The following is a 10,900-nucleotide window of genomic DNA, read 5'->3' on the forward strand; positions in this document are numbered from 1 at the left end:
AACCATTCTATGGGTGCCAGCCCAGTCTCAAAAAAAGAATGAGCCCACATCTCCATGCCAATCGTCATGGCCTCATGATGTTGCATATGCTTGACAGACTATGCAATATTTATTGAAATGTCATACCTTTTGGAGAGGAGGAAACATACAACAGAATATGTACAGTAATTTCTCACAAATGGAAATCTGATAATGGCCAGATAATCCCTTTTAATCAAAAACAGAAATTTCTGGAGAAACTCAGTAGATCTGGCAGCATCTATGGAGAGAAAAAAACAGAGTTAGCATTTCAAGTGCAGTGACCCATCTACAGAATTTCACAGTGGCTGCCAGACCAGCTGAAATTCTCCAGCAATTTCCGTTACTGTTTGAGATTTCCATCATCCTCAGTTCTTTAATTTATGTTAGTGGCTTTTCATGATGTTAATGACGCTGGGGAGAACTCCCTTGCTCTTTAACCCTGCTTACTTCCCAGAGAGAATCTTGCTTGGCATAAGCCAACACAGTACTCATCTTTAATTTATTGCTTTATAAAAGAATGAGTAACATCATTCACCATTTCATCTCCTGCTCTTTAAAAATGAAGATTGATGGCATTGACTGATACCTTTAGCCATTATAACACGCAGTGCCAACCTCCTAAGTGCTCTGGTGTATAACTACTTACAGCTCAACACAAAGCAATGCCAGACATGAACGCAGCCATTCGCCTCAGAAATCAGGCTGACAATCTGGCTTCAAACTAGGCCAAATGGTCTGAGATGACCATTGGAGATTACCAAACAATGGTCATAATGTAACTCTCATCTTAGTGCAACGCCAAGTTTAAAAAGCTCCCAAATATTCCAACTGTTAACATTTACTTCTCAATAAAGTTTAATGTAGGGAGAGATCTGCACTCATAAAGCTATCCTCTAATGGCTATTTAGCTAATTGCTAACTGAAGCTCTGAAGACACAGGCATTTTTTTTTCACAAGCGATGCTGAACTAGGGTATGCTGACTGTATTTCACACAATTTCAGACCTGCCTCTGTAAATGTAGGACAGTCAGAATCACAAACTTTACATTTGTTTGAACATTCACATATGTCAACAAACTCTCTCTATTTCATTGAGGCACCAGTAAAACTGTTCCAGACTTACATTAGGACACAAATAGGAGCTATACTGTAGCTTTTCAATCAATTGTGGTGCAGGTAAAAGGAATGTATGAGAAGCTCACTTCACACCATTACAGCCATGGGTTAGGATTTGTCTAGTGTCTGAGATACTCATGCAGAAAGCAAGGCAACTCAAATTTGTTTTCGGGAATCAACTCCAATAACATTATTTGTCAGAACAGAATATCTAAGATTTTCTTTCCAACTCAGCCCTAAACAAGCAATGACATTTAAATCATCTACTTGATCTTTATCTCCGAGCCCAAGTTTCACTCCATTCTCTGTTGCATATTGGTCTGAAAGGGTTAAAACTAAGGACTTCCATAAGCACCACCCAATGTGATGATGTTGTTTGACTCTGTGACGAATCATTTTAGGATTTTCGAGGATTAAGATCTAACATCGAAATTCTCCTTCCAGTCTCTGCATCTATCAGTTATACTAACATAAAACAATTGCCAACATGCAATGAATTACTTAGTTAACAAAGTGTGAAGCTGGATGAACACAGCAGGCCAAGCAGCATCTTAGGAGCACAAAAGCTGACATTTCGGGCCTAGACCCTTCATCAGAGAGAGGGATGGGGTGAGGGTTCTGGAATAAATAGGGAGAGAGGGGGAGGCGGACCGAAGATGGAGAGAAAAGAAGATAGGTGGAGAGGAGAGTATAGGTGGGGAGGTAGGGAGGGGATAGGTCAGTCCAGGGAGGATGGACAGGTCAAGGAGGCAGGATGAAGTGGTAGGTAGGAAATGGAGGTGCGGCTTGAGGCGGGGGGAGGGGATAGGTGAGAGGAAGAACAGGTTAGGGAGGCGGGGGCAGGCTGGGCTGGTTTTGGGATGCAGCGGGGGGAGGGGAGATTTTGAAGCTTGTGAAGTCCACATTGAATTACTTCTTAGTCAATACAAGAGCATTTTCTTAAACTAGTAAGTGGCTTTGGTCTACAACACTGGACAAAGCAGGTCCTGTAGATCCCACACTTCAAGAGGAAAGTGGCAACAAACTGACCCCACGGTGAGATGCAGATCAGTTCAGCTGCACAGATAATACTCACGACTGCTGTACGATGACTGCAGTGTGCACCATTTGCAAAATGTATTGTAGCAACTCATCAAACTTTGCATATCCCAAGCTCACAATTCCCTATGACCAAGAAGAATGAGAGCAGCTGATACCTGGGAACATCATGGTGTGTGTAAAATGAGACTCTGTTCAACTACCATGCAGTGAAATAATGCATTATTTTGAAGCAATAGGTAATTAGTTACTCCGACTTTGATCTGGCAAAGAAGAAAACATACTTCAGCAATTTTCTCTTCAACTTTTTCTAAAATTTTCAGACTCTCCTTTCAGTATGGGCATTATTGGCGTCTCCTATTGATTTGTAACAAATGTCTCCATTCTGCACAGTTCTTCATTGATACAATAATGTCACAGCTTGGCAGACGACTGAGCTGGAACACAGCTAATTGGAATTTTGACTTGAAATTATACTCTTCTAGATCAGCAGACACAGTTGAAGTTCAGATCCTGACAATGGCCTGTGAATTTTCTGTAACTTTGACAAAGCAAGCCTATGCCAGTCATTTTCCAGTTATCTCATGACTCAAAGCGTTAGGACCTTGACTTTCAACCATTTCTGTTTATACACTTTACAATTTGTGCTGGCATTTTCAAAACACTATGTATGTATGTTATGAAGCACATGAGAGCCTTGGATTTAAACACTGTTTAATAACACTGGAGGATTCCTTGGACTTTGTGACACTGTGGAAAACAAAATAACCATTCCGCATTTTTAATAGTCAAAAAATGTATCCAACATTTCCTCCTCATATTTTCTAGAATTTGATTTTTGTAATTACATGGTCATTGCATTTTGTTTGTTTTATACTGGACTATCGACTAATTCCACCATGAGAGAATCAATTTCGTTAATGCCCAAAAAAAAAGAGAAAGGGTAAGAGATTGGTCTTTCCATGGAGAGAGTTACTGACGTATGGCATGCTTTACTTGTTGCAGACAGCACTGTGCGTTTTCAAAAGAAACAGGAGGGACATTAATATGTGATTGAGCTGGCACAGACCTGCAGAACTGATGGTCTCCCAGAGTCTCATAAACTTGCAAGTCCGCAAACCAGCCCTGCATAAAGTCACTCATGAATGAAAGATGAAAAGAATGAAAAAGGAATGAAACATAAATATTAAAGAAAAAGAGAGAAAGGGAGGAACACACGTGTATTCATGTAGTAGCTTTCATTCCCTTATGTCTTTTCAAAACCGTGAAAATGCTTTTACAGTCATTATTGAAATCTACATTGCACTTCAGCTCAAAGTGTAGATACTCTTTCTAGATACGTTGAGTCTGCAGAGGTCTACACCTTCCCTGGAAAGTGGAATTCAATACTGTCTCCAATATTCATGTGAAAACTCAACTAAAGGCAAAATATTGCAGATTCCGAAATTAAAAGTGAACACAGAATATGCGGGAGAAACTCAGCAATCTGGTAACATCAGAAAGAACTCACATTTCTGAGGAGTCATATTGGGCTTGAAAGGTTAGCTCTGCTTCTCTTTCTGCACAGACGCAGCCAGACCTGCTGAATTTCTCTGCGGTTATGTGAACACTATTTGGTATCTCAAAACTTAGTTACTTTCTTGAAGTGCCACTGTTTCCTTTTGCCAAGTTTTACTAAATACTGATTCAAAGCACATGAATGAAACTGTGAACTAGGAGCTAATTTTTTAATAGTAATTTCTATCTGTCTGTGGAAGTACGCAGATGAAGATTCTTTTCACAAACGTGAGATTAATTGACAGGTGCATTTATATAGCAACTGCTGCTCTGAAACAGAAAGTACCAAGCTAGGTTCCAGCTCAGCAGACCAATTCATACATCACTTTACTCCAACTGAGATTGAATTGATAAAACCTGAAGTACCAAAGACAGCTGATCTCAATAGTTAAAAATGCTAATAATTAGAGTGTGGTTGTTGAACAGAAAATCCGTGCTCTTTCAACACATCAGATGAAATCACACAGGTTTGATATCAAGGCACTGCACTGACCAGGGGTGGCACGGTGGTTAGCACTGCTGCCTCACAGTGCCAGGGATCTGAGTTCGATTCCAGCCTCAGGCGACCGTCTGTGTGGATTTTGCACACTCTCCCCGTATCTGTGTCAGTTTCCTCCCACAGTACAAAGATGTGCAGGTTAGGTGGATTGGCCATGCTAAATTGCCCATAGTGTTCAGGGGGATGGGTATGAGTGTGATCCTCTGAGGTTCACTGTGAACTTGTTGGGCCAAAGGGCCTGTTTCCAAACTGTGGGGATTCTATTCTAATATCAAATCTCAGCAGGATCTTATGAGCGTACAAATGCAGGAGCATATGAACAAGAAGCAAGAGCAGGTCACTCAGCTCCCTGAGCCTGTTCTGTCTCTCAAAACAATCAAAGCTGACCTGATTACTCCACATTACCACGTTCCTCAATAATCTTTCAACCCCTGGTTTATTACATATCCATCTATCTCTGCTCCAAATTACTCAAGTGCACTGTTTCCACTGCATTCGAGGAACAGTGTTCCACAAAAACACATGGCCTTCCTTAAGAAAAACTTTCTCGCATCTCTTTCTTAAGTTATTGACCCTTTACTTTGACCATCAGTTCAAAATTCTCCAACAAGAACAAACATCATGTCCACATGCTCTTTATCAAAACCCTCAGGATTTTTCAATCACGTCAGCTCTTATTCTGCGAAATTCACATGGATCCAAGCCTCGCCTGTCCACACTTCTTCATAAGACAGCCTATCAATTCCAGCTTTTCGTCTGATGAACCTTCTGAGAACAGCTTCCAGCGCAGTTATATATTTCTTTAAATAAGGATGGCAATACAATGCATACTACTGTAGATGTGGTCTTACTTATGCACCATATAACTGAAGCATAACCTCCAGACTTCTGTATTCAAATCCCTTCATAATGAACGATAACACACTATCAGATTTCCTCACTACTTGAGGGACCTGCATATGGACCTTTTACCATGCATGCACTTGGACTTTACAAACATTTGAGGCACAAGGAGAGTCCAATAATTGAAGGGGCCCAATTTAACCTTGGCAAAAGGGCTTCAGACCTTTCCTGGCTGCACCCTGGTCCCCACAAACAATCACGCAAGACTGGAATTGAGCCCACTCCCTGGCACTCTGAGGCAGCAGTGCTAACCACAGAGCTGCCCATGCATGTTGTGGTAAAGACCCACATTTTAAAAATATACCCTTTTAATCTTATTTACCTTTAGTTTAACTTTGATCTTGGTCAAACCTTCATCACTTTTTAAACAAAAAATTTGGATGAAAATGAAATGCTTTTAAATTCCTGGTTTGCTATGTGTGTGAATACTTCAATATGATTGGCTGAGCATCCTGCTAATTGTCATCACTCTTGATGCATGACAAAGCAACGCCTCAATTTGATGTTAGATTTAAATTGACATGAGAAAAAGTGTAAAGCACATCACAATGATAGCTAGATCTCGACACGCAGTCAATTCTACAGCCATTTAATCCTGAGTGAGGCAACAAAAGTGCTTTAAATTTGGAAGGAACTAACAAAAAAAAGATACTGTTCTTCAGAAACTCACTGGCTCTGCACAAGCGTGTAAGCACATTACAAGCTTGCTGTTCACACGAAGTGCACTTTGCATTGACATTAAACCCAAGTGATATTGTCAGAACCTGTCTCGAGTGAAACAGCACAAGTGGACAGGCTAGATGGGAAGCCAGAAGATTTCCCAAATGCTGCCGTGAATGGGTCCACACTGCTGTTCAATTTGCAATGCACATTTCTTTCTCTGAGAATCCCTTGTTTGTTTGTTGTTGATTCACTGCCAGAAGATAAAGAGTCACATCAAAATGCCACATTAAAGTGTATTGTGGAAATATGAAGTGCTACTTTGGTATGGATAAAAAGTTGTCTGGCCAACAGGAAGGTGAAAGTAGGCATTGATGGGTCATTTTACGGTTGGCAGGGTGTAATAAGTGGTGTAACACAGGGATCTGTGCTGGGGGCCTCAACTTCTTTCAATTTGAGTTGGATGAACAGATTGAAAGTATCATAGCTAAATTTGCTGGGAACACAAACATAAGTAGGAAAGTGAGTTGTAAAGATAACACAGGAGACTGCAGAAGGATATTTTTCGGTTAAGTGAGTAGACAAAGGTCTGGCAAATGAAATATAATGTGGAAAAATGTGAAACTGTCGTAATTTGGCAGGTGGTAAGAAATTGCAGAGCGCTGAAGTGCAAAAGATTCCAAGTGTCCTAGTAAAAATCAAAAAAACTGTGAATGCTGTCAATCAGGAACAAAGACAGAAATTGCTGGAAGAGCTCAGCAGGTCTGGCAAAAATCAGAGTTAACGTTTTGGGTCTGGTGACGCTTCCTCAAAATTGGAGCAGTCCTGAGGAAGCGTCACCAGACCGGAAATGTTAATTCTGATTTTACTTCACAGATACTGCCAGACCTGCTGAGCTTTACCAGCAACTTCTGTTTTTGTATGAAAATAGAGTCTTGTTCAAGTAAGAGATGCCTTTGGTTTGTTTGGATAGAGTCAAACTCCAAAGTTTGTTTGTTTCCTTGATATGCTACTGTACAGAACCGAATTGTGTTTGTGGCTATGTTTATATATAAAGATATTTTTTGAATAAAGCATATTTTTGAAATAAGAATAGGTTTGCACGTTCTCCAGGACTGTGTGGGTTTCCTCCGGGTGCTCTGGTTTCCTCCCACAGTCCAAAGATGTGCAGGCTAGGTGGATTAGCCACGGTAATTGTGGAATTATGGGGATGGGGTGTGTCTTGGTGGGATGGTCTTTGGAGGGTTAGTGCAAACTGGATGGGCTAAATGGCCTCTTTCTGCACTGTCGGGATTCTAACAGGGTAATTTTATGATCAGTGGTGTAGGTAACTTTTTTTAAAAATTCACATCTAATTAACTGGATTTATATCCCTGCCAGGTGATTTGGAATTCTGGTTGGGTCTTGGCAGGGGAAGAGTGGGACTTCGCCCTCAGCTCATGTGTTGTCTCAAAGGGATGCCATTACCACAGAGGCTCAATATTGATCCAGGCTGCCCCATGGCAATAAGACAGTGTGGGTGGCCTTAAGTAGGTGAGGGTCAGACTCAACGCCCCTTAGCAGAAATGTGGCTCTGTTCCCAAGGACTACCAGTCGATCTGATCTGCAAGCAGCAGGAACTGTCTCAGCCATGTGATGACTCTGAATCCGTTGTGGATAGTTGGAAAAACCATTTGGTTCACTAATGTCCTTTCAGGACAACCCTGGTCTACATGTGACTCCAGGCCCACGGCAATATGGATGACTCTGAACTGATTCTTCACAATCAGGGACACACAGTAAATTCTGGCCGAGCCAGCAATGTCCACATCCTGTGAGTGAATTTTAAAAACTGCAGGATCTCGGTAGTGAGAGATTCTAGGAATACAGGAAGGCCCACAGAGAAGAGCAATTGATCCCAGAAGAACCTACATTAAGTAAACCTTTGATTTTCTGAGTGGAAAGGGACTGGGGAGCCCAGCAAGTTTGGAGGGAGGGGTGCAAGAGGTGGTGTGGGCATGGGATTTAAAGGCCAAATGTGGAGCAACATCCTTTAATAACAAAGTCTGGAGCTGAGTGAACACAGCAGGTGTTCCTGAGGTGCTCCTAAGATGCTGCTTGGCCTGCTGTGTTCATCCAGCTCCACACTTTGTTATCTCGGATTCTCCAGCATCTGCAGTTCCCAACATCTCTGAAACATCCTTTAATACCCATTGGACAATTGGCAAAAATGCACGCTTATTCCATTCAGCTTTTCTATATTAGTCTCCTGAGTTTTCCCCACCCATATCCACATCAACCGCTTAAAGGTACAGATGATGTACAGTCAGATCGTAAAATGAAACAAAAAACTGCAGATGCTGAAGCTCTTAAACAAAAACAAAAATTGCTGGAGAAACTCAGCAGGCCTGACAGCTTGGGGGAAAAGAGAACGCAGAGTTAAACGTTTTGAGTACAGCGACCCTTCTTTAGAAACAGATTTGAAGAAAGGTCATTGGATTTGAAACATTAACTCTGCTTTCTCTCTCTACAGATGCTGCCAGGCCTGCTGAGTTTCTCCAGCAATTTCTGCTTTTGTTAGGTCATTTGGCTTGTCAATTAAGTTAATTGACAGCAATGCTTCTTTCTTCCTGAAATTCGGCTGCGAGGGGAATGTAAGATGGCAATTTCAGTACCCATGAGCTAGCAGAGCCATGGGGACAAGGGTTGGGGGTGGAAGGGTATGGGATGTACTCACCACCAGTCATAGAGTCATACAGCATGGAAACAGACGCTTCAGTCCAACCAGCCCATGCTGACCATGTTCCCAAACTAAACTATTCCGACCTACCTGTGCTTGGCCCATACCCCTCCAAACCTTTCCTTTTCAGGAGCTTATCCAAATGACTTTTAAACATTATAACTGTATCTGCACCCATCACTTTCTCTGGCGGTTCGTTCCACACATGAACCAATCCCTGTGTAAAAAGAGTTGCCCCTCACGTTCTTTTCAAATCTTTCTCCTCTCACTTTAAAAATATACCCCTAATTTTGAACTCCCCCATCCTTGGGAAAAGATCTTTAATCATTTACCTTATCTCCAAACCTCATGATTTTATAAACCCCAAAAAGGTCACCCCTCAACCTGCGATGCTCCAGGTTCCCAAACAGCTATCACCAACGACATATCCAGAGGGAGGCCATGGATTCCAATGTTATTTTTCAGGAATGCGTATCCACGCCTGTGGGTGACTGACCCAGCAAGATAACCATTCTGTGGCTGTTCCCATAAAATGGAAAATCTAGATCCAGCAGATAGCCTTTGCAGAGGCACAAGCAGCTGACTGTTTCAGTAATGCAAGTAAGTCCAATGGGCAAAATTTTCAGCAACATGTACATCCTTAATAAAACCACAAGGCATGGGGCAAATGTAGACCATTCAGCCCATCAGGTTTGCTCTGCCATTCAGTGAGAGCAAGGCTGATCTGATCATCCTCAACCCCCTTTTCCTGCCTTTTGCCTGTAACGGTCGATTTCCTTCCAGATTAAAAATCTGTTTTAGCCTCCAACATACTTCCCCACTCCCCCAACCCCCTCACAACGATCACCGACCACCTCCCCCCCAACCTTCTGGATAGGCTTTCAAAAGAAAGAACTCCCCAGATTGACCTTTTTTTCAAAAACTCAATATTATATTCAGTAATGAAAAAAATCACACAGTACAGAAATCCTGACATGTTTCTCATTCCCCACTCTAGAACAGAAAGAAAGAACTCCCCAGATTGACCTTTTTTTCAACAACTCAATATTATATTCAGTAATGAAAAAAATCACACAGTACAGAAATCCTGACATGTTTCTCATTCCCCACTCTAGAACAGAAAGAAGAAAGAACTCCCCAGATTGACCTTTTTTCAAAAACTCAATATTATATTCAGTAATGAAAAAAATCACAGTACAGAAATCCTGACATGTTTCTCATTCCCCACTCTAGAACAGAAAGCCAAGATACATATCAGTAAGAGGCGATTCTATTCAGAAATATGTAGTAACTGCTATAAGACCATAAATAGTTTAGAATCTAACTTCTCCACCTGTCTTGATAAATCTCCAGCTTCCCCAACCCGAGAAAAGTTAATTGTACGTTGTTGGCGCCAGCAAGTGCACATAGAAGAAAAATAAAGAAATTCTAAAACAGCAAGCAATGGGATGTTTCGAGTTTTGTGTCTTGCAACTCTGATCCAAGGCTAAAAGACAATTCACTGCTGGATTTCAGCAGCCTGCCCGCTGGGAGGGTGTGGAAAGGCAGGGGGAACAGCCCCAGAGGCGATCAGCTTTACACTTCACTGTACTCACCCACAGGAACCGACGGCGAATGGAACTGAACTTCACTCTCACGGTTTGCACTGAAGGCACCGCTTCGCCCAGCAGCCGGGATGTCCGGTTTGGAAATCGATCTGTAATCGATCTTGTTGAACTCCAGCTCGCTGAGTTCATGCTCCATACCAGGCAAACTTCCAGGCGCAGTGAGTTTGCTGCATCCCCCTGGAACCAGGCTCCTCCAAACCCGATCCCCCTCCTCTGGGGGGGTTTGGGGGGTGGGTGGGTTGAGTCAGCTTGGCGGCGAGGGACGGGATATTCAGCTGCAGATAAGCTGCAGAGAGCAGAGGGAGAAAGTAGATGCATTGAAATCGACCCATCCAGCAGTGAGTTTGATAAAGAGCAGGGCGTGGCCGCAACACACCACACAAAGGGCCAACTTCAGATCCATCAGTGCCCCGTGTGCCATCCCAGGCTGCAGGGGTGTGAGGGCAAAGCCTGCCCCTCTTAACTGAGACACTCACACAGTCAGGGCAGGAGCCAGCAGAAAACTCTGCTCTACCAGTCACTAATACAAATCTCTTCCAGCAACTGGTAGCACAGCATTACCACAGGCTTCCAGGCATGGGAGCAGAAAGTGAGCTAGCAGGCGTCGTTAGCAACTGGGAAGATGCTAACAGCAAGCTTCGACCTAACTCCACAGCCTCAGAAATCGATGAAACTGCTTTTTAACTTATAATAGGGCAAGTGCTATGTAATGTAAACTGAGAGAGTAATTGCCTCATTGAAGAAAATTATTAAGCTTAACATTTGCTTCATGTTAGAATG

General features: G+C 42.4%; 1 protein-coding gene across 1 annotated transcript in view; it reads right to left on the reverse strand.

The window, feature by feature from the left end:
* ano3 (anoctamin 3) overlaps nt 1–10,212 on the reverse strand; it is a 511,995-nt gene extending 501,783 nt beyond the window's left edge. Inside the window, exon 1 of the mRNA XM_059652166.1 lies at nt 10,109–10,212. The gene's annotated coding sequence lies outside the window, so the exon portion shown is untranslated. The remainder of the gene's footprint in view (nt 1–10,108) is intronic.
* Nucleotides 10,213–10,900: the final 688 nt, after the last annotated feature.

This window comes from Stegostoma tigrinum, chromosome 17, assembly GCF_030684315.1.
Source record: "Stegostoma tigrinum isolate sSteTig4 chromosome 17, sSteTig4.hap1, whole genome shotgun sequence".
Taxonomy (NCBI): domain Eukaryota; kingdom Metazoa; phylum Chordata; class Chondrichthyes; order Orectolobiformes; family Stegostomatidae; genus Stegostoma; species Stegostoma tigrinum.